Source organism: Camelus bactrianus, chromosome 29, assembly GCF_048773025.1.
Source record: "Camelus bactrianus isolate YW-2024 breed Bactrian camel chromosome 29, ASM4877302v1, whole genome shotgun sequence".
Lineage (NCBI taxonomy): Eukaryota > Metazoa > Chordata > Mammalia > Artiodactyla > Camelidae > Camelus > Camelus bactrianus.
The window spans coordinates 19,986,761-20,008,616 of NC_133567.1; the positions used below are offsets into that span (position 1 = coordinate 19,986,761).

Sequence of the window (21,856 nt, forward strand, 5' to 3'; positions counted from 1 at the left end):
CAGTTCTTGACTAACGGTGACTTTCCTGTCCAGAAGGGAGTTTCTGGGACTGGCTGAAATGCATGTAGCTCTGGACCTCAAGTCAGGAGGCTTCTGCTGAAGTTCTGCGCCACAACCTCCTCGCTTTTTGCTGTGTGCAGGCAAGTCATGCACCTGTTTAAGTCCTTGTTTTCAATGCCACAGTGAAAATTCTGCTTGCTTTCTCAGTGTCATCATTGAGCAGCATGCCTTCCCCAGCATCATCCAGAAAAACAATGAAGTGAGTTATTTCTCAAGTCAATGCTATACATGTGCCATTTTACCTAAGTCAGAAGGTCATGTTATCTGATATAATAACGCACTCTTTAATCCCTAACTGATCTCTAAACGAGTGTCGATTTCTTGAGGGGGTGAGCTTCAATAGAGAAACCACAGGAAAACAGAGGGAGTGAACACGACTTCTATCAGATCTCCCTTAACCCCCAGTGCAGATGCTTCCCCGCTTGGTGACCTACGCAAGTCACGCCCCCACTTCAACTAGATTTCCTCTCTACAGAGTGGGAATTGTGAGGCCTTAATGCCACACATTAATGTGCTTGAAAAACACTTGGTTTTCAATAAATGTTTAATGAATGAAGCCTCCAAGACATATACTGAACAGAATGAAATGCAAAAGGAAGAAAATAATATGTTAATAAAACTAGCTGCTTTGGCACTGTCAAAACTAGCTGCACAAAAACTGAACTGACTATGGACCTGACCCGAGGCTGCCCCAAGTAAGTCATCCTACTTTCAGTGGCTGAGCCAGGTATCAAGGATGCAGCTAGTGCTTGGGGAGATGACCCAGTACAATTAATTTTAAACAGGCTTGAGGGTGGTCATAAAGTCTAGAAATTGGTGGATACACATAACATACCCATAACATATGGTACATTAATATTACTTTACAATATGCAATATGTTCCAGGACATATATGTCTGTGTTTCCAGACTTTACAATCTACATAATCAACACAAATGCTTTCAGGACCATCACAAAGCTGAAGTCTCTTCCCGCTCTACAAATCCAGCCTTCTTTAAACTGTAGTCAAACCTTTGCTTTTCTTTTCATTTTGAGATTGTCAGTGAAGTTCCTCTTTTGCTTACAGACAAATGCAGGCAAGAGGGGGGGAACATTTTGCTTTCACAATACGATGCATTGTCTCATTTGCTATACCCCCAGAAGCGGCCCTGAGCCCACCCCACACCATCCATGATGGAAATGAGACTGACCTCCAGCACCAGGCAACAAAATGCCCCTCTGGGAAAACCTGTGACAATCACGGTGGGGTCTGCTCTTCCCTGCCAACTCTGCACGACAGAACAGTCAGGCATGAGGGGAGACAGAGCCCCTTCATCGCTTCCAGGAAGCTCATTCAAGCTGGGTTCATGCCTGAGACAGGCAGTTCATAACTGGAGTCCAGTGTGGGTGGTGGCTGACAGCCTGCAGGGTGTCAGACTACAGCTCCCCGCTGTCCTCTGGTCTGCCTGCTGCAGGGAGCATGGCTGTGTAGGACGGAGGGCGGGGTGGGACCCTGCTCTGGGATAATTTTTTCTTGCTCTTTTTTCATGCTCCTCCCCTCTCCATCATCCCTGGGGCCTAGGGTATGTTATCAGCTGAACTGTGTTTCCTCCAGATTCCCATGCTGAAGTCCTAACTCTCAGTACTCTAGAGTGCGACTGTATTTGGAGACAGGTCTTTAAAGAGGCAATGAGGTTAAATGAGGTCATTAGGGTGGGACCTAATCTAATCTGATCAGTGTCCTTATATGAAGAGATGACACAGAGAGACATCGGGGCACAGGGGCACAGAGGGACAATGACGTAGTGAGAAGACGGCCACCTGAAAGCCCAGAAGAGAGGAAAGCCAATCCTGCCGACACATCGATCCCGGGCATCCAGCCTCCAGAACTGTAAGGAAATAAATGCCAGGTGCTGAGGCCCCCAGTCTGCGGCAGTCTGGCACAGGGGCCCTGACAAGGTAACACAGAGTGCCTCCCTTGCTAGAAGTCACGCCAACCTAAACTTTATTATGAAGTTAAATCTGCCAGAGAAATATGTTCCATACCCTACCCGCAGAAGAAACTAAAGCTGGAACCTTCCTCACTTTCGGATGGGGCAGGCAGATAATTCATTTAAATAAATGTGTTTTCAAAGCCGGCTTTTACACAAGCTTTCTAATGGTCAGTGTGCTCTTCTCTCTGTGACCCTCCTCCACGTCTTCAACATCATTTTCACAACTCTTGGTTCCAGAACCACTTAAGACATAAATGATTCATGACAACTGAAAGCATGGTATTTTTCTGTGAGGCATAGTGGTTGGGTTTCTAGGTCTATGGTTGATTTAAAAAAAAAATGCTACCTCTTAACCCTCTTAACTTCTTTTATGGAAAAAAGGCAAAAAAGAAACCCAGAAAGACTGACAAAGATCAAATCTCTCCTTTGTGATATATATCTTCCTCTCCCCCTGGACTTAAAATTCTACCTTTAAGAAACAAAATTAAACTTTTCTTTCAGAAAAGCCAGCAAAAATGGACATTTCTGGTTCTGTCCCACATTGGGATGTACTGAGTCCTGGATTTGAGAGAAGGATCGTGTTTGCTCATGAGATGTATTTACCAACAAGGGGTTTCTGAATTTTACAGAGCCTTTCCCCCCATCTCCACGCAGGCAGGACTAGTTACAGGAAGGGGCAGCCTGCTTCGCCAGTCATAACATGCACCAGCGGCGTGACCTTGGGCCAGACGCTTGAACACACTGAGCCTGTTTCCTAATCTGTAACCTAGGGAACACACATTCCTCTTGCAGGGTTGTTGTGAGAATGAAATGGGGATACTCAAGAAAGCACGGTCCTTAGACACAACATTTTCTCAAAAAACTGGCCCATGGACTTCGTGCATCAGACGTTCAGAGGCATAATGAAGTCTGGGGTCCCACTGCAAGTCACTGGACCAGGGCGGAGTCTAGGAACCAGCATTTTGAACAAGCATTTTCACAAGTGAATTAAGGCTGGTGTCCTTGACAGGCCCGGTCTGGACAGGACAGAAGAGGAGCCCACGACCAGCATTTTAGCATCAAGTCAGTAGCAGGTATCCTGGTTCCCAGATCTGGGCTCCCGCCCGGGACACCAGCATCTCTGCCCTGGTTCTAGTTCCCCTTTTGTCCTTCTCCAAAGTGACATCCCTAAAATAGAAATCTGGCTGAGCTGCTCCCTGGTCTGGAGCACCCCACCTCCATTATCTGCCCTCCTGGTCTCCTCCGAGTGCCTGAGTCTGCTTGGCCCAGGGTGGTCTCTGAATTCCAGCCAACTCTGCTGATTTTGTTCACATTTCAGCCTAAATGTCACCCCCTCGGGGGGCCCTCCCTAACCTCCCTGTCACTCCCAGTAACATCAATGTCTTTACTTTCCCGCCCAGAACTTAACCCCTGCTGACAGTCCCCTGTTCATGTGGTTGTCTCCTCCCACTAGAAAGTCAGGGTAGGCAGAGCTTGTCTGCTGCTCTATTCACTGTCCATCATGGCACCTGGTACCCAGAAAAAACTCAATAAATGCACGCTGAATGGATGAACACATTAATATTCATCATTCGCCTGCACTGCCAGCCTTGGCAAGGCTCTCACACTGTGCAGGAGGCTGACCGCTGAAGAGTTGCATTTCTTACCTGCAATCAGACGGCTGCAGGGCAGCGTTCACTTTATGCGTTATCTGTACTCAGAGGAAACGTTCCAGAAATACAGTGTCTGTAAACTGACCCCATTAAATTAAAGAAAGCTGGCATTTAAATCATTCCTATATCTTCATAGTGAAGAAGTGAAGCATTTCTTTTTTTTTTTTTTGCACAGCTGTATTTTCCTAAAATTTCACACAAAATGTCTTTAGAACAGTTAGCTGTGCATACTTGTTAATGCCAAAATCACCTCCCTTAAGTGGCCCTACTTACTGATAAAAGTAAAAGTATTGTCATCATCTTTGAAACAAAATACCCCTTAACAATAAAGCAGTCGGGTCCAGGGAGTATGGTAAACCCACTCGTGTTGTAACTGCTCTCAGCCCCTTTAGAAACCGTGAACAATGAAGCCATCCAAAGGCTCTTGTGAGCTGCTCTCCGCAAAAGGGACGTGCATTCTGACCACAGTCTATCTAGAGGAGAGGCTTTCTAAAGCCAGCTTTATAAAGAAGCCTATTCGAAGGCACTTCTGTCCAGCTCCTGGACTCATTATTGTGTAACGAAAGAGACCCATAGGTACATTAAGAATAAAAGAAAACTCTGAATAGATGACAGTTCCACTGACTTCCCCTCCCCCGACCAATTCAGAAAAAATTATATTCTATGCAACAGTCTCCCAGCCAAGACCCTGCCACCCTTCTCCCTCCCAAAGGGAAAAGCAGAGTGAAAATCTCCACGTGGGAACGTTAATTGGTTCTCCTGTGGGTGTCATTGTGGGGAGTGAGTTCCAAGTGAACTCACTTAACGGCAGACGAGGGAGGAGGGCGCGTGGCTTTGGTTTACAGAGTTACAAAAAGGAAAGATGAAAATAGTTGGTTGCAAGGCAGGAAGCCAAAGTTATGAAAGGAAAATCGGGCCCCTGGGTGCCAGCCTCACGAAGAGATAAGTACAAGCTTCTTCCAAAATGGTTCCTGGCCGTCTAGGGGCACGGGGCCACCCGGGATTTACAGAGCAGAACGCAGCCCCAGCGGGAGAAGTTGTCACACCCGCCAGGCGAGTGTAGGCACCACTTACAGACACCCACTCCCCTGAGATGAACCTGAAGGGATGAAGGACTGACTCGTACTGTTTAATTTCTACCCAACCTTTTTCAAACCTTCCTGCCCCTCCTTCCACAACGGCTTGTGACCTGTAACAACAGACAGGGGTCACGTCACGCCACAACACTGGTGGTTCTCAGTAACGGCCGCATCCCCTGGGGGCACTTTTGAGAACCACCCCAGGGGAGCCCACCAACCCTGACCACTTATGTTAATCAGAATTACTGGGGGTGAGCCCTGAGCATCACTCACTAAGTATGAAACCTCCTCAGGTGATGCTCTTTGCAGCCAGGGTGGAGAACCACTGCTCTAAAGGCAGCTGGAGAGAAAGAGGGAGTGAGACCAACGTAGGAGGGATCAGCCGGTCCACCCCAACAGACGGGGGCAGCATCACCTCAGCCCAGAGAAGGTGGGAGGCAGGTTCAAATGCAGAAGAAAGTGCAGTGGACACCAGGTGGGGCCACTGTGCGCTGTCAGCCCTTTAACGACAGGAAATGTGGTAAGGAGAAGAAATGTTTGAAAATTCAAGGAAGATGCCTGGCAAGGGAAGACAGGTGCAAAACCAAGACCGGACAAGTTGAGCTATTTAACATTGAGAGATAAGAGAGAAAATGAACCTTGGGAAGAGGTTGTAAGACCTGCTCGGAAACTGTCGGCTGAAGCTTGAAGTAGGAGGTGGGTGTGAGCTGACTGAGACACCGGAGAATAGTCTGTGATAAGGAAAGGCAGGTGTGTACTCTCACTACCAAAGGGCAATGATTCAACGCCTTCTCACATTGATGGTTCCCCTTTATTTTTTGTGGGTTTTTTTGGGGGGGAAGATTAGGTTTATTTATCTATTTGTGTATTTATTTAATGGAGATACTGGGATTGAACCCAGGACCTTGTGCACACTAAGCATGCATTCTACCACTGAGCTATACCCGCACCTGCCCCGGGATGGTTCGTTCCCCTTTAGATAGAAATTTTGGTGCCACACTTGAAGCAATTAAGAACTTAAAAAAAAGGAAGGTAGCAAATAATAGCAATGTAGTCCCTAATGTGTGTTCCTGAGTGCCGATGAAAACATCCAGAGTTGTCCCCTCCTCCTCTCGGTGGACCTTGGGTGCACTTTGCTCTTTAAGAACTCATTAGTGCCTTGATGTTTTGAGTCTTCAGAAGGCAAAATTCTTGGTTGTCCCTAAAAATGTGCAATTTTTCTCTGATGCTGATGCAACACTACACTCTCCTCTTTTTTCTAATTTGCAGAAATTGGGTCCCTTTATTTGTCAGTGGGCCCCACGGTGTGTCGTATATTCTGTCCAAGTAATGCTGCTATAAGAGCCCGCCTACTCACATGAGACGAAAGGAAATTTACACACTGGTTGAAATACTTTTTCACCTTCACAACGAGTCTACAGCTCCCTAGGCGTGCCATGGAAGACCAGCTAATACCCACCACCTCACAACTACAGTTTTCTGGGTACCACCCCTGGAATCTGCAAATTAACAGAGATGTGAAATATATGGTTAGAAGACTAACAAGCTGAATGCTATTAGGCAAATTATATAAAATGATTACGTAGGATTTTTAACAAATTGGAACAAGCCTGAAATGTCTTGGCGTTGGACAGGTGTCCTTCTAAATTGTGAGCCCTCATGTCATTTTTTTCATGTCTTTTCTTTTTTGAAAAAAATTATTTCTTTTTTAATGTTTTAAATTGAAGTATAGTTGACTTACAATGTTGTATTGGTTGCTGGTATACAGCAAAGTGATTCTGTTATACATATGTACTTCTTCAGATTCTTTTCCATCACAATTTATTACAAAATATTGAATATAGTGCCCTGTGCTATACAGTAGGGCCTTGTTATTTATCTATTTTATATTTAGTAGTGTGTATCTACTAATCCCAAACTCCTAATTTATCCCTTTACCCCTCTTTCTCTTTGGTAACCATAGGTTTGTCTTCCATTTTCATGTCTTTCTTGAATTCTCAATATCTTCATCTCACGAGAACTGACACTAGTGAATTCCCCACCCTGGTTTTTCTCTCTTCCTACAGCTGTTCAGTCTCACCGCCCACGATTTTGTGACGGGTGTGAAGGTTACCAAGCATGAGTCTGGGGCTACCTGGAATGACAGCTACCGTTGTTACCTTTGGATTTTTCTTCAAGGACATATTTTTGACCCCAAAAAACTATCTTCATCATCTGGGGCCCTGAGCCTGGGGGGTTGGCCTGGATGGACATGGCTATAATCCAGGCCGGTAGCAGGAAGGTGAAACCACAAACCATAAGAGACTGTGGGTCTGGCTGGCCGTAACACATCCATACCTGGCCTTCATCCACTGAAATGGAACAGCTACCATGGCATTTCATCAAGTGGGATGGGAAGTTCATGACGTGAAAGACAAGTGCGCCACGGTGAAGCTGGATAAAGTGTGTACCCAGCAGAAGAGATGGGGGCAGGGGACTGGAAAGAGGATAGAACACTGACTCGAAGTGTAACATCCTGGGATACACTGGGGCAGGTTCATGAACCTTCATCCACATTGTGAAATGCGAGATTTTGTGAAAACAGGGTTTCTCTGGTACTTTGCTACCAAACGAACTTGCTCCAAACCCTGACCTGAGCTGACCTGAGGCCTTGTCTTTTTCTGTCCAACTAAATGTGAATATTCATCTGTTTTGCTACAGAGATGATGGTGTTTCCTGATGCCCGGGGCAGTATTACATAACACACAGGAAATGGACTGCACTCCCCTCCTAAAAGCTGGATTCTGAAAGCCACGTGGCCCCAAAGGGTCTGACTAAGGAGTTGTTGACCTGGATACAACTCCCCAGACAGGTGAGTTCTCCAGATTTGATCCTTTTATAGCTTGCCCACATTGTGCTGGTATTTACCTGACCTCAGCGTTTCAATGATTTCTGTAACATTATTTTATTAGACAAAACAGGACAAAACTGAAAAACAGACATACCACAAACGCTTTCTTGCCCCACATGGGCTGCATTAAACACACATGCTTATCTTCTCCTTTGGCACATTTTTCTCACTGTCTTAGTCTGGGGGTTCTGATAACTAACTGTACCCAATCCTGCACGGTAGCATGTGGATGGTACAGGTCATAGGAAACACAGAAACATGATGCTGATCTTCAAAACAAAGCTATCAGACTACATGCTTCATTGTAAAAACTAATACTGCAAATGAAATGTCCCAAGATTTGCTAAAAGACAAATCTATGGAGACAGAAAGTGAGACAGAAAAGAGAAAAGGACAGAAAGAGGAGTGGTTGCCTGGGGCTGGCAGCAAGAATGCAGAATGACCACAAATGGGCACAAGGGATCTTTTGGGGGTGATGGAAAAAAATCCTAAAAACTGAATTGTGACAATAGTTCATCACTCTGTAAGTTTACTGTAAAGCTGAACTGTATACTTAAAATGGGGAGACTTTTCTGGCCTGTAAATTACACCTCAATGAAGAGGTGAAGAAACTAATATCCTCAATTTCTAAAGTAACAATTTTTATATCACAGCTCACCTTTTTTCCTGATGTTTCAAATTAATACCAGTGTAAGTAGGGGGAACAGGGGGCCATAAGGGGGATCCATTCCTGATTACTAAGGAAAAATGGGAAATTTTGTTCACAAATGACTAATTTTACATTGAGACAGAGAAGATGAGTTCTTCTAGATATTCCTCTATATTTAGCAAATGAAATCTAAATTATTTCTATTTTAACATGCCAGGCATGCCTCTCTAATTACAGCATGCATCGCATCAAACAGTAGGATTCTGTTTACCACTCATCTTCCAAAGACAGGGGAAACTCCAGGGCAAGGCTGATGTTCAAGCCTTCACTGCATTTTCAGGAACTAGAAGGTGTTCAATAAACGGTTATATTGAATGCAAGGATCTCTTAAACACGTTTCCATTTGCTTGAATAATATAAAGCAAATTAAAAAGACATTCCTTACTTTCCAGGTCAGGGTTTCTCAACACTGCTGATATTTCGGTCCTGATCACTGTTCCCTGCAGAGGGCTGTATATCTGTGTATTGTGTAGGACAGGACATATAACAGCACCCCTGGCTTCTACTCACTCACTAGATGCCAGGAGTAGCCCTCACCACCACCCCCTCGACCCAACAGCTATGACAATGAAAAACATCTTCAGACGTTGCCAAATGTCCTCTGGTGGCAAAGTTACCCTGGGTTGAGAACCATGGCTCTAAACAGAAGGCATATAAGACAGCTCAGATCTAACTGATGTGTCCACATTTCAGTGGTGCTTCTCATGCGATCACTTCCTGAGGCTAGTGAGAACATCAAGAAAAAGCATATGATGAGCAAGTGATGATTCTCTGACCACAGGCATCAGCGTATTATGGGGAGAAGAAGGGAAGTTCTTTTACTCTCTCTGTAACTGGGGAGATGCAAAAGGCTTGTTCTGATCCAAGGCTGACAGTTTTCAGGATACATGGAGCTGGGAAAATCCATAAGAGAAGGGTCCAAATGTCCAACGGCCTTTGGCTGTGAAACAGCATAAAAGGAGCACGTTCACTGCCAGCACTGAACTGTTTATTATAAATTGTGTCTAGAAGGACAATTTTGAAAATGCTATTAAATATTTATTAAAAGATCTGTAATAATTCAGGTCCTGACCAGCTAGCTCCTATTAGCAAATCACTCAGCCACTTGGAAAGGTTAAGAATGGTGGTGGCAGAAATCATTAAATTAAGTATAAGTTTAATACTTAGGTGTTTTATTTTTCTCAACAACCATAGTGTTTAGCAATCCTCTTCCAAACACTCTGGCACAAAACCCGAGAAGCTGTTATCCATACTGTATGCTTTTAGTGAGACTCCAAACTTTTTAGTTTCAATTCTCACTCTGGATAGATTGGGTATTTCACGGCGATGTTAAAAGTTCAAGATGTACATTTTGAAGACTACGAAAACGAATATATGTATGTTGCTATGTGACGGAAGTATTGTACCGCACACCAGAAAGTGACGCAACGTTGTAAACTGGCTGTACGTCAATAAAAATATATTTTAAAATATACATTTTGGGCAAAGTGACTATTATATAAGAAAGAAAAATATCCTTAACATTATCTAAATATGTTGAGATATTTATCATGACTCATGACACTTTGGTACAAAGCATCTTTATTTTTTTATTTAGGAAAACAAAGGTGTACGCTCCTATCTACAACATCAACAATTGAGGCACCACAAATGACATCACTGTAGGTTTCAACCACTTCTGTATTCATCATTCTATTGCATATAAGAAAAAGCTACGGTAGACAGTTACGTGTCAATTCCAAACATTTGAAAAGGAAGCATACCTTTTTGAATCATGCTTGTAAAAATATTTATATTTTTCTCTGTCTGCCTATTGGTAAACATAAAGCAGGTTTAAGACTCTGAAATATTAAGCATGTAATTCCTAAATCCCCAAAGAGAAAGAACACACACGACACGGAAAAGCTCTCTACTCAATCAAGCTGTAACTGTACACATAATTATGGTACTCAAATTAGATCACTAATTTAGACGTGTTCTATCATGTCAAGTATTCACTGACATAAAAATGAATAAAATTCAACAGGAAGAAAAAAGGTAAAGAAAATTTAATTGCTTTTTATAAAAATGAAAACTCCTAGTAAATAATATTAAAAGATATACTCATGGGAAGATTAACAGGAAATGCAGCTTAATCATTCATCTTGGGGTGAGCAATAAATACATTCACATCAGATCGCCTCAACAGGATACGAAGTCCATGCCCTGGATTATATTTGCATTTGGATGAAACTGGGACACGTGAGGCATGAAATGGCCAAATTAATTTTCATTTTACTTCATTTGAATTTCCTCCCATATTATTATAAACATAAAATGCAATAAAATCACAGATAAAATACCATGTTATTTTATATTGTTATTTAAATTCTCATCTGCCTATATTGTAATTTTTCAACTACAATGGATGAGGCTCCTAGCATATACCACGTGTAATGATAATTACCAGAACTAAGGTAGTTGCCTAACGTTTTTATAAAACTTCAAAAAAATTTATGAGCGTACGGTTATTTTAAAAAAATCAGGACTAAAAACAAAAGATCAACCCACCGAATGTCACAAATGCATAATCCCTTTTGGATTCAATTTTTTCTACTAAAGCTAAAATGTAAAGTTGGCACCATGAAGCTTGAAATTGAGATTTAAGATAAGACTTGGTACCAGCATTCTGCTACTTGCTAGTAATTGCTTTCATCTGGAAATTGCCATTTAGCAAGACTCACAGATCTTTTTTTTCTTTTTATGAAATAAGAAAATGGAGCATCATAAACTTTTCAAACAGCCATAAAATTCCATGTACATTTCATGATTCTAACACTTCCGTATGTTAATAGTTAATATCTGCTTTAACAGTAGCAAAATTAGGTAAATCCTAATTTTAGAACATCAGGCACCAAAATACAAGTTGTAAAACTAAAACAAGCCCTTTCGATTTATCCTGCATCATTTTACACTGCTTAAGAAAAAGACAAATGCTTTCATACTTTGGCTTTAAATGGGGGAACATAATAGCTGCTTTGGCAAGACAGAGCAAGCTACATCACTTAATGTATTCGGAGAATTCAGGAATGGTATTATAAAAGGAAAACCAATAGTTTAAAGTTAATTTGGCTGACTTATTTCATACACATGCACACATACATGTGCACGCAGAACGCTTCTCACACATAACGGCCCTCGCAACAACTGAAAAATCAATTTCCATTGTATCACAGGGAGCAAGTTTTAACCACAATAATTTTACAGTTTAAAATGTTGAATCCTTTTATTTCATAACTCAGAGGCTTTTTTAAAAGGCTTTTAAGATAATGAAAGAAAAAGATGTTCATTTGTGAAAAAAGCTTTCCCCCAGTCTGACTCAGTCGCATACATTTGCATAAAGAACCTGTGGTCCATCAAATATAGAGACTAGCCAACAGGGTTTCCACTATTGGTGCTTTAAGCAGACTAACAAAAAAATCTCTTAAATATTCCACCCCCTACTTTTTTTTTGTAGCTATTCACGGAGACACAGGCAACATGATGGAGTGGCAGGAAGCCAGAATTTGAAGTCAGGATGCCTTATTTTGGGTCCCACGAGCTCTACCATTTACTAGCCGTGTTATCTCCACGCAGTCATCCGAATACTGCATCTCAATTCCCTCGTCTCTACAATGGGAGCAGTTCCAAGCTTTAGGTCAAAATTAAAGGATAAAATGAGTGAGGGCTGAAATGCATGTTAACTAAAACACATGGTAATTATTTCGATCAACACCCAAATACTCCATCTCGTCTATAACTTAATGCCTGTTTTTATAAGACAAGTGAAAATTACAGGAAACTGTATTTAATATATTTCAAATAAACCAATGAGCCAAAAGACTCATTAATGACTGTAAAAAGATTGGTTCAAAGGTCCAAACTCTCTAAAGATGCTATGGCCACGATAAAAGCTTAGTTTCTGTAAACTGTCAAATAATGTGTCATTATCACTGTCTCTTTTGGTGTGCTCGTTCATGGACACGAGACATGCCTCTTAAGGAGAACCAAGCACTTTATGCACCAAGAAAGTGATTCCTTCATTCACCCCACTTTCCCAAGTGCCCGTGTCCTGCTGTCGACGAAGGAGAAAAATGAGTGGAGAAGGAAAACAAGAAGCGACAACACTATCCTATAAGCAGCTGACCCAGGGTCATGCTTTATTCATGACTTTACTTCTTTCTTCTTTTCTTTCCCCCTCTCCCCGTCCACCTTCCACATAGTAGGTCTTAATGCTTATTGGCAGGCACTGAAAGTTACATGAGAAACAGCCACTGTCATCTGTGTAGATATAAGCAAGTTAACAGTCAGACCTGTCCCTTTGCTCTTTGCCTTTTCATTCCACTGCATTCCTTTTGTCACCCAGCGCCTATTCCATCAAGCACCTCATTCTGCTTTGCCGCTGGCTTCTGCCACTTTGTGTCCAAGCACTTGTCAAAAACTTCCCTCACTTAATCTTACTCACTCATATCCTTTTCTTCTGCCTGCCACCTTGGCCTTCATCCGTGTTGCATTCTAAGCACTCTCCCAGGCGGATCACCACCTCAACCACAATTTCAGATACACGGGAGACTTGCAAACCTATTATTTCCAGCTCAGCCTCTGTCCCAAATTCCAAAACCACAGGGGTGTGAAAGTGTCAATTCAGTCTCAAGCCCTGGATGTCCGACTGCTGCCTCACGTTACACACAGCCACACCGAATTCATCATCTCCCGCTGCAAACTGCGCCATCCTTTGTTTTCACTTTCATGACCAATAGTACCTCTGTCTGTTCAGCCACCCAAACCAGAGACCTGGGAGTCATCCCTAAAGTCATGCTTCCCTCCCTGCTTCTCCTCTCCCCAACCCTTACCAACCTAAACTCAGCCCTTAAGTTCACACTAGGATTCAACAGCTTTTTTTCACAACTTCTCTTTCCCACACCCCATCCTCACATCCCAACCGTTCTAAACAACACAACCAGAGTAGTCATTCCAAAGGAACAGCCTCAAGTGCTCAGATTCATCTGGACTAAATGTGGCCCAGAGGACCCTTCCCAAAGTGGCTCCAGCCTCCACTCTCCATTTCCAGCTCCCCTACCGCCCACGACGTGCACCCGCCACACAGAACAACCAGCTCATTCACAGACGTGCCGCCCTCTTCAGTGCCTTCATGGCCCCGTCCTCCCTGGTCCCTCTGCTCAGAATGGTTTTTGCCAGCCCACTCCCATCCTCGGCTGCCTGGTCCCTTCCAAGTCACGCTTCCAGACTCAGATCCAGCCCTGCTTCCTCAGGGAAAAGTCCTCTCCTTGGAGTCAGGGACCCCCGGCAGAGCCCATCATCTTTCATGCACTGGTTACAACTGCGGCTCAACATCTTTTCCCTCCCAAGACTGAGATTTAAAAAAAAATTTTTTTATTGAAGTGTAGTTGATTTACAGTATTAGTTTCAGGTGTACAACAAAGTGATTCCATTATACATATACATACACATGTATGCTTTTTCTTTTCAGATTCTTTTCCATTACATGTTATTACAAGAAAATGAATATAGTTTCCTGAGCTACACAGTAGATCCTTGCTGTTTATCTATTTCATATATAGTAATGTGTGTCTGTTAATTCGCAACCCCTCATTTATCCCTCCCCACCCTTTCCCCTTTGGTAACCATAGTTTGTTTTCTATGTCCATGAGTCTGTTTTTGGTTTGTAAATAGAATTTGTATCATTTTTTTTTTTTTGGATTCCACATATAAGTGATATCATATGATTTTTGCCAAGACTGAGATTCTAGAGGGCAGAGAGAGGAATCATCTTATGTCTGACATTTCATCATCCAACCTGGTATACAAATACACAAATTCTCTGGTGAATGCAGAAATGAGTAAAAAATATCACTTCAACTCAGTTTTCCTCAAACCCTGCCAAGCTGCTAAGGATCGATTATGTGAATGAGGAGTTCACAGCTCTTTTTAGAAGGTGTCAGGAAAAAAAATAACACAGCCGCTCTGGGTACAATTTCCAAGTGCTGAATGCAGACGTTGTGGTATTCTTGTGTGCAGCTATGTTACAGACTGGCTTTTTTTTTTTCAGTTAAAGAATCGTCTTGTGTGGTTTTATTGCCTCTGACTTACAGCGTGAGCCGCTTTGACATTAAAGTTTCCCAGTAACTGCGGTGCATTCAGCCACAGTGGGGGTGATGATGGCACGAGTACAGGCAGGGGTGAAGGGCCAGGGAGAGCAGAAGCAACATCCACAGCAGTGACTTGGTCACAAATGCAGTCAGACCTGAAGCCCGAGGACCTATCTGAACACCCTTCATCCCTTAGAGAACAAATCCACAGAGAGGCTTCCACATGCAACTCTGGGGCTCCCTAAAGACTAAAATGGCAGATGCAGTAACGCTGACGAGTCACCCCTTTTGTTACTTTTAGAAAATCAACTGAAGCTGATCACTTGCAAATGAATACATGATATGGTCTGTAGGGACTGAGTCCCACGAAATTGAATAGGAAGATACGAAGCGGTTGCCGAACAATTAAAACACTTTTTTTTTTTAAACTTGCCTACTCCAAAAGGTTCATAGGGGTTCAAGTGCTCTGTATTTTAAGTAAAAGTCCTCTAATCAGGCCAAATTTTCCTGTCCTCCGCAATAAAATCCACACTTAGAAAACTGAATTCTTCATAAGTTTTTAATCACTCACAGCTCTCAAGATTTTATATGCCTACAAAACCAAGGAGAGGGAGTGGCAGCAACACGACAGACCAAAATGTGATAACAACAACAGCAACAAAAATAGTAACTCAGACCCCCAAGGGTCAGGAAGGACTTACGGAACCAACGAATCAATGTTGGCTCCAGGGTGAAATCGTGAAAAAAGAGAGGAGGTGGGGTTCAGGGAAAGGGTTTTGAAAATATTAGGAGCTGGTTTTAAATTCTGCCTTCTCCCTCTGCTCCTGGAGCGGAGTTAGACTATGACGCAGACACAGAAGAGTTGATGCAATGTCCCTCTTCTGAGCCAACATGCTTGCGCCTGACTTGTTAGACATGTGTGTTCATTTACTTTAAAAACCAGAGTTTCACCGTAGACCCATGATATCACTGTAGTGATGTTTGTTACTGATTAAATCATTCTTGATGGAAATAAACTTTAAAAAATCACCTGAGAAAATCTCAGGTTGCTACACTTCTCTGTAATGAGAGTGACGCAAGTATGTGACACCAAACACAGATAAGGTTTGCGTGCTTCTCCACTGTGTCCCATTATCAGTGGAAGGCTTTATGCTTCCTATTTCACAATGCTAACAAGGGGGTTTCTTTTTTGTTCATTGCATGCACTACGCTTAAGTTCGTCCTCCGCAAAGACAAAGAGATGATGCTTTCTGTGCATCGAGGCCAGCTGCTGGCCATGGGCAAGATGGTGAGCACGTACCTTTTCACCATCCCTTCAGCTCTCTCCCAGGGGACCGAGTGCCATAGCGTAGGGTTATTTTGAGAAGCACAATATGGGATATCTCTGCAAAGTAGCTGAACTATCATGAAGGCCCCCAAACTGGATGCAGTAGAATGCCCTGGGAAGAGGCTAGGCCTTGTCTGACTCCTGGACTCCATGGTTGGCTCTGTAACTCACAGATCCTGGACAAATGCTCTGACCCTTCTAGGTAGGCATCAGTTTCCACTTGTGCAAAAAAGGATCATAAAGTAACCACATATGGTCACTATGAGGATTAAAGTAAATACTGTATGTACAGTTCTTAGCATAGCGGCCAGCAGACGGTAAGTGCTCTGTGTTAGCTCTTCATTCCAATTCTTACCCAGAAGGCACGACCAGTGAGGACTAGAAATGTGGCAGATAAATCCTAGTCAGAGCTGTCTTTCCCCACACCCACCCCTCGCCCTCAAACTCAGCAATCTGAGGGCCTGTCTCTGCCATGTTTCACAAAATTGATGCTTGTATAGCCAAGACTAGTAGAACTCTCCAACACATCTCTCATGGATGTACCAGGCAAGCTCTCTAGAAATACAATCGGCTCCCGACTCCCAAGCCCCAAGTGAAGATGACTCAACATAGTAGAGATGACTGGGGAGAGTAAAGGATCTCCATTCACCGCATCCATATTAAAATGAGCTTGCATTTCTTGTACATATACCTTCTGACAGCAAGAGAAAGCTGGATGTCAGAGGAAAGTTATCTGGAGATTAAGGGGTGGCCAGAGGAAAGCCAATAAATAGTTAACAGAGACAAGAAATAAAAAGAAAGATGTATATTCTAAAGAATTCATTAAGGTACATTATGGACCCAGCTCAAGTCACAAAAATGATCGAGGAAGACTTTTACTGTGGAATAACCCAGAACACAGGCGCATTTGAAATGTAAGTAAAAGCACTTGGTCGAGTAAAAGGGAACATTTATATTCCAACAAAGAGGGCTAAAACTGAAGTAGAAGATATCTCAGAGAGATGTGGAAAGACTCAGTTGATGACAAGGACTCTTTCTGGCACCCTACTGGAAGCTCACACCCAGAGACTTTTGACTTTATTTTAACTTTTTAAATTGAGATATCATTTACATATAACATTAATTTCAGGTGTACAACATAACAAATCAACATTTGTCTATAGCGCAAAATGACCACCAGAATGAATGAGTCTGGTTAACATCTGTCACCACGCAGTTACAGTTATTTTTTTCTTGTGATGACAACTTTTAAGATCTACTTTCTTAGCCATGTTCAAATATGCGATACAGTATTATTAACTATAGTCACCATGTTGGACAGAAAATTTTGACTTAAAAAAAAAAAAGCCAACTTAGAACATCATCTTGAAATACCTTCCAGTGGTAGGATATGTTAGCTGAGAGGTTAAATTAAATACTAAATCAGTCTGGAAGCAGTCTGTGACCTACGTGCCTTATACAACAACTAGATTTTAATATTTAGAAAACAGAGACTATTTACCAAGGGCCAGGGTACTATGTAGTATTTGAATGATAACCTAAGAAAGCCACACGCAAGAAAGTAGCCTTTCAATCATTCCCAACTTCTGGTAGTCAAGTGCAAAGTTCAACAAGCTGTGGACTAGACTTTTAATAAAGTACATTCCACAGAGGATTTGTTCCAGGACTCCTGAGGACACCAAAATCAGAGGATGCACAAGTTCCTTATATAAAACAGCACTGTATTTGCATGTAACCCAAAAGTACATTCTCCCACATACTTTATTCTATTTTTTTAATTTTTCTTTTTTTTTTGCCGGGGAAGGTAATTAGGTTTATTTATTTATGATTATTATTTTTAAATAGTGGTGCTGGTAATTGAACCCCGGACTTTGTGCATGCTAAGCACACACTCTATCACTGAGTTATGCCCTCCCCTCTCCCACACACTTTAAATCATCTATAGATAACTTATAACAACCTAATACAATGTAAATGCCATTTAAACAGTAAATGTAATGTAAATGCTGTGTAAACAGCTGTGGAGCAAAGCAAATTTCAGTTTTGCCTTTTGGAACTTTCTGGAATTTTTTTTTTTAATATTTTCAATCCACGGTTAGTTGAATCCACAGAAGTGGAGCCTGCAGATAAGGAAAGCCAACAGTATGGCTCACAAAGGACACCTGAAACTGCTTCTTACTAGGCTGGTATGTAGGCCTGGAGGTAGCATGCTTATTTAATATGAAATATAAATTATTTCCACCTCTGAACATATAGTACAATATGCAGCAAAGTGCAAGGCCTCTCTCTCTCTGCCGCAGGGATGCTCTCCAGCTGGGCCTGAATTCATGCTCAGAGATGATGCTGACTGTGGACCTGCTGTGTGGATCGCAGCCGCTAAGTCTGCAGGCAGGAAACCAACTCGGGAGGGCCGTCCTCCGGTAGGAACTGTTAACATATCATTTTCTTTTTCTTGATTCTCTGAATATATGAACAGGGAAGTAAAAGCAATAGAACCCACTTCAAACCGAAGGAGAAAACTCACTTCACCTGCTGGCATTTCCACCACATGTTAAGGTAGGCAGGTTACTTAACAATAATTATGACAATAATAATAGCTCTCAGTCATGGAGAACTATGCTGTGAGTTAAGCACTTTGCATACTTTACTGTTCAACATCAATTTCCTCATCTGTAAATTAAAGATAATAATGCACCTATTTTATGATGTCATTATGAGGATTAAAGAAGAGATGCAGAAAGCACTTTTCAAGTTGAGGCAGCAGGGCCGAAAAAGACAAGGTTTGAGAGAGACAGACATGGGTTAAGATTCCAGCTCCAATGTCTACTATTTGATCTCACTGAACGCCTGTTTCCTCATCTCCAAAGTGGAAATGAAGCAACCCACGTCGGTGAGGAACTGAAAGAGACAGTAAGTCAAACCCCAGCTGGCGTCTGCATTACCAGAAGGTTTCGATAAACATTTCCACCCTCTCTCCTATTATACATGGGAACTGCTTCTGTTAGCCTCCATCAGTAGTCATTCAACAGCTACAGTGTCCAAAGATGCATTTCTTCTCATGACAATGATAATTTTACGCATTTTAATAAGCCAGACACTGATTCAACAGCTCATTTAATCCTCACCACCATCCAGTGAAGTAGGTACTGTTATCCCCATTTTACAGATGAAGACACTGAGACACAGAGTTTAGGGAACTTGCCCAGATTCAAACAGATGGTACCAGAGCCGCCAGCATGGCTCCCTAGTCTGTCCTCCTAACTATGGTGCGACACTGCGCGTGGTGGTCAACCTGTCTGAGCAGTTTCAGGTGTCCTTTTGTGCTCGGATGTGATGTGATCCTTTCCAAAGATGAGCAACAGATGCTCTCACCAACTACAATATGTTGACTAACTTTTCAATTTCTGAAATAACATTTTGTGTATTTTCTTAGAATTCCTTAAAAAACTATGGTATGTTTTTAAATGAGTTGCCTATAACTAGATCATCTTGTTCCATGTGCTTACCACATACCATAAATAAATGTGCTTCTTTTTCTACAGATTATCTAAATAAATCTTACAATAAAACACAACTCTGAGTTTTGGTTTAAACATTTATTACAAGTCCAAATTTTTAAAAAGATATATTAAGGCCCTCTGAATGTTATGTTTTGTCAAACTAATGACTTCTACATCAAAAAATCTGCATATTCTCCTTATTTCTAATATTCACTGTCTTAACATTCACAGGAATACCATATGGTATTTCAAAGTACTCGTTTTACAAATTTAATCAAGTCAAATATTAAACATCGATGATGATAATCTATTGCTCTGGTTAAAAGGAACCTCTAGGGGAAAGACAAGAGAGAAAGGTTAAAGAATTCTATCCTTCAAACTGGGACAGAGCAGCTACCTATAAATCATGCTCTTTGTTTATTAAGATAATTAAGCCCATCAGTACACTTAACTTTCAGACTCAACAATTGTCTGGCGTGGACAATTTCCACTCTCTAAAACAAAGGGGATGTGTTCAAAGGGGTCCACTGCAAGCTCTCTGCACAATGCATGCTATTTTAAAACATGATTTATGTGTCTAATTCCTGGAGCTGCCTTGAAAAATATACTGGGTTTTTCCTCGCATGCTCCCTATTAGGAGAAGACACTCCAATATGAAGAGTGCACTGTGTTTCAGACTACAGGGCGCTATATCATGTCAGCATTTTCATTAAACACGTTCAAGCTGGACCTTAAACAAATGGAATGGAAAGCCACAGCTGCAGCCTCTGCAGAGAGACACAGTTATCCTGCCGGGAGTCTTACATAAGAGGTGCAGGACAGTCAGGGTGAAACCCAAGTGTCATCATCTGAATCGTATTGCTTTGAGACTGACCCACATTCTTAAAGTGTATTAAATCACATACACTGAGCGGATTTCTCATTTTATTTGCCTCATAGCACAGAACTCTGGGTTGACATATAAGTTGTGTTTTTTTCTCCTCAAGGACTGGGTTCCAATTACGAAAACGCTGGCAACTTCTGCCTAGGGGAAGAGTGAACTGGGATGCGCGGGAAGCCTGGAGGCCTGGGGCAGAATGACTGAGCTTCTATTCCGAAAGATCTGTCTCATCCAGGAATACTACTGGAGTCACTCCTCTGGTGACTTAGGATGGAAGTGACAAGACCCCGCCGGAGCGCGCGCGCGCGCGCACACACACACACACACACACACACACACACACACACACTCAAGGGGCTCGGAATGTGCAGTCAGCCAGCAGCAGGCGAAAAGCCCTCGCAGCACCTGTCCTCTCACAGCACATTTCCAACTGGCACGTTCGGCAGAGGCTGGGGCCAGCCCGCCCCGGACTGCTGCCTCTCCCCGCGTGCCCTGTCCGCGGCTTCGCACCCTGACCTCCCCAGGCTGGAGCCCTCCTAACCAGAGGTGCCACCCTCAGCTTCCCACGACGTGAGGGTAATAAAGACGAACCTCCCCTTCCCACGGCGCCCTCCAACTTCAGAAACTAGTCAACTTACTGGGACGCAGGAGACAGGGAGCCTTCCGTGGGGACCGCTCTCTGGCTGCGCACAGCCCCGCTGGCCCCGCACTGCCCGGGCGACGGCGGGTGCGGGGCGAGGCGCTGCCGCTCTGCACCAGCCGCCTCGGCTCCGCGGTGCCCGGAGCCCGGCACTCGTCAGGGCGCACCGCCCGGCGGCGGCAGCGGCGACGGAGACTGCACCCGGCCGCACGGTCCCGAACGCTGCAGCTGCCGCCCGCCCGGGAGTGCGGCGCTCCCAGCCCCTGGTGCGTGTCTCCGGCTCTGAGGGAATCGCGACGCTACAGGAAGGCGGCCCGGGGAAAAGCCGAGGCGCTGTTGCAGGTAGAGCCGCCAGCCCGCTCCCAGGCGGTCGGTCACATCGCGGGCATGCCGGCGCACGGGCGGGAGGGTCGGCACTGCAATCGGCACTCGCCGCCGCGCCGCGGAGAATGACAAGCGCCGAGGTGGAGCAGCCGTGCGGGGCGCGGGGCGCGGGGCGCGAGTGCGCATGAGCCCGGCCCGCTGCGGCACGTCACGGGAGAGGGCGGGGCGGGGCGGGGCGGGGCGGGGCGGGGCGGGGCGGGGCGGGGGAGGGGGCGAGCCGGGCGGGGGTGGGTCTGCGCGCAGGGCGGACCCGAGCGCGGCGCCCTGCTCCCCGAGGGGAAGGTACAGGAAGTCTCCCGCCTGGGGATTTGTGAACCTAGGGCTGTGCGGTTGAACTTGTTTGCCTCCAGAGTCCATTGTCCTGTACAAACCACTGTTTACTCTAAGCGATCCTTAGGGCGCTGGGCGAGCCCACAAAAGCCAATTTCGCTCAGGTTATAGTTTATCTGTATAGGGCTGGGATTTAGGGGACAATGTACCCGGGCCGTACAATGAAATAACTCAGGGAGCTAGTAAGAGCCTTTTGCCCCTACCGCACCCCAGAATCCAGAATAGAAGTACAGGAGAATCTCTGGATGGGCCCCAGGTGCCATTAGGTTGTAAAGCTTCCCAGTTGATAGCTAAGTACAGCAG

At 43.8% G+C, this 21,856-nt stretch overlaps 1 protein-coding gene across 3 annotated transcripts in view; it reads right to left on the reverse strand.

Moving 5' to 3' along the window:
* Positions 1-21,323, reverse strand: part of PAG1 (phosphoprotein membrane anchor with glycosphingolipid microdomains 1) — a 126,777-nt gene extending 105,454 nt beyond the window's left edge. For all 3 annotated transcript variants that reach the window (XM_045514173.2, XM_045514179.2, XM_074355045.1), the window contains exon 1: positions 20,838-21,323. The gene's annotated coding sequence lies outside the window, so the exon portion shown is untranslated. The remainder of the gene's footprint in view (positions 1-20,837) is intronic.
* Between the last annotated feature and the right edge of the window lie 533 nt (positions 21,324-21,856).